This window comes from Silene latifolia, chromosome 4 (assembly GCF_048544455.1).
Source record: "Silene latifolia isolate original U9 population chromosome 4, ASM4854445v1, whole genome shotgun sequence".
NCBI classification, from domain to species: Eukaryota; Viridiplantae; Streptophyta; class Magnoliopsida; order Caryophyllales; family Caryophyllaceae; genus Silene; species Silene latifolia.
In genome coordinates, this window is record NC_133529.1 from 29,925,827 (window position 1) to 29,928,872 (window position 3,046).

The following is a 3,046-nucleotide window of genomic DNA, read 5'->3' on the forward strand; positions in this document are numbered from 1 at the left end:
TGAGCCGCTCAAGCTGTGGGGCAACTTCAGCCATGACCTTTTCCTGCTCCATAATATGAGCACCGGCCACGTCAACCCACTTCGCCAACATCCTGGTAAAACTTAGGCCCTCCGACCTAATCTGGGCGGGGGTAGGCTTCGGGAAGGAGGAAAAGACGGTGGCATCTTTACCACCCGTCTGCGCAGGTCGCTTCTCAGCACGCCGTTCAGTAGGACCGGTAGACGGCGGCGGTTGATCTACAAAAAATTCAATCAAGGCATCCGTGTCAACATTCATGGACATACCAGAGAGCCTGTCATCAGGAACGCCTAATGAACCGGCTAAGTCTGAGCCACAGGATAGATCTGTACCAGGCTTGGCCTTCTTGGCCGGAGGACCCATTTCTTTGCCGGCCTCGGTAGCAGTAGTAGCAGCAGCAGCAGCGGCAGCAGCAGTCTCTTTTCTCTTGCGTAAGAGAGGAGATTCCACTGCCACGGTGACCTCCTCCTCGGCGGTAATATCGACGATCTCCACAGTCTCCTTTTGGACTGCGGGGATTGGAGGTGGAATTGAAGTTGACGCCGTCGCCACCGAAGACATTGCTTTTCGCTTCCGGCGCGTAATGTTACCGGCAACCTTCGCCTGGGCCGCCGTCGTATCTAAGCCCTTCAGCTGCTGATCCATGAGATCATTTGGCGCCGGTCTGCGATCACGGGTCTGGGCTTTAGGATGCAAATTAACAACTGTCTTGTCCTTGGCAAGCCCCATTCTCTCAAGGATATCCTCAGACAGGTCCGGGCCAAAACGGTCTGCAAAGGAAACGAAGCAAGAGTTAAGTAGAAAAAATAAATCAAAGTTCAAAAAACAGAAACATTAAAAGCAGAGATGGGCCTCACACCGACCCCACTCACCCCGTTCGAGGGCCGGTATGAGGCCGACGTGGCAGAGCAGCTCATCCTGAAGAATGATCTGCGTCGGGGGCATCCATCCCTTCGGCATCCCATTCTTCTCAGCCTCAAACAGCCTCATCGCCCGCTTCTCATCCGCATTAAGAGGGACCCTGCTGGCGTCCATCTTAAGCTTACTCCGGGAGACCCATTTGTCATGCTCCCCCTTACTCTCGCACCGCAAATTGACGCGGTGCTGGAAGGACCGGGGCAGTGGATAATCCTTCGGAACCTCAACGTACACCCACCGCACCTTCCAGTCCTTACAAGATGTAATTTTGGATACGGAGACGTAACCCGGCTCCGTTTGCACACTGTACCACCCAACGCGACCAGGGGCTGACGGCCGAAGGTGATGAAGCCGGCGGAATAAGTTAACCGTTGGGACCTCCCTCTTGAAAAGACAGAGCAACACAAAGTCGACTATGGTCCTAATGGCCAACAGGTGCAGTTGGGCCACGGCGACGTTCATGGCTTTAATTATGGCCATAACGTACTCATTCAGAGGAAACCGGAGCCCATACTCCAGGTGTTTGATGTATACGCCGATACAGCCCTTGGGAGGGCAACAGACCGCCTGACCTTCCCCAGGAATAACAATCCTATACTCCCTGCCAAAGGAGAAATGATGTTCGAAAAATTCAGAACCAGAACAACTGGCAAACTTGTTGGTCCAAGCACGATCAGGGCCGATCTTACAGGCGTCGCCGTGGTCCAAGAGATACGGCCTCTCCTCATTAGGATGAGTCCTTTCAACATCATCACCGTCATCATCATCCTCATCCTCCCATTCCTCCAAAACTTTTGGATCAACCTCAGGAGAAGGAGACCTAGGACCCCCGGACCTTATCGGAATGGCGGCTAGTGCCTCCTCTTCATCAAGGCGCGACAGGGAGCCCCCCGGCGCAGGGTTACTAGGTCCGGCATCAGCAGAAGACATGATAACGAATATTTAACAATTAAAGATTGAAGAATTTATTTGATTACCTTGGAAGGAAATGTTACACCGAGTAACGCTTCGAGAAATTAGAAAGAGAAAGGAACTCTGCAAAAGAAGGCTAGAAAGAAGAAATTTTTTGAGAAAATGAGATTTCGGTGGCCAAAATCCAAGGCTAATTGCTCTATTTATAGAGCAAAACCCATGAAACGGACCAATCAGGGCAAAGCCCATGAAGCGTCAACCAATCAACGCCGAGCCACGTGTCAAGCATGCAGCCATGGAATGTCAATCAACAAACAGTTACAAAACTTCTTCAACACGCTCCTTGACAGAATGTCAATCGACGTATCTTCTTCAAAACGGTCCTTGGTATCTACTTGCCCAACGGCCCGCTGATTCAACCAAGCTTGGCAGCACCGGCTGGGGGCAATCAAAAGCACACGGCACTCACAACCTCGGTCTCGGCCAGCGCCACTTACTTTTCCACATTTGATGCCCTATACACATCCATGTGGAGGGGGGATACGGTACGGCCCAAGCAGAACCAAGCCGAGGTAGAAGAAGCCGGGGCAGAAATTTTTACTTGTGCAGAATACGCTCAACACTCATCGAAGGTCCATACCACGGCATTGACTACGCTGGGGGCAAATTGATGGGGCATATTCTGCACCCGCTGACCGAGTCAACATATTGAGCAAGGTCAAAGATATCCAAAGCAAGTCAACACCTTGGACAGCCTAGCCGACGCAGCCTGTCGGCATGTCACTTGGGTCTCGGCTCGGCAACTAGCCAGCTGGGGCACATATCCGCGTACTCACATCCAAGACCCCTCGGCATGGAGTCAACAGGGCCCGCCGGCCTGCCATGGATCCCTCGGCCGAGGGTAGATCAGTCTTTCCACCTGCTAGCCACTTGGCCACTTGGTCACTACGTGACAAAAGGTGAAAGTCTATAAATACTCCTCAACCCTCATTGAGGAAAGGATCCAAAAAATATAACCTAAACACCTCATAATCTGGTAATATCTTCCTTATCTCTCTACAATATATACTTCGCCAAGTAACACACAACTTATCTCTTTAAGTTCACTGACTTGAGCGTCGGAGTGAGTACGCTCGGTACCAAGCCGAGCCCTCAGTTTGTTCATTGTTTGGGAGAGGCCGAAAGGAGGATTCAATC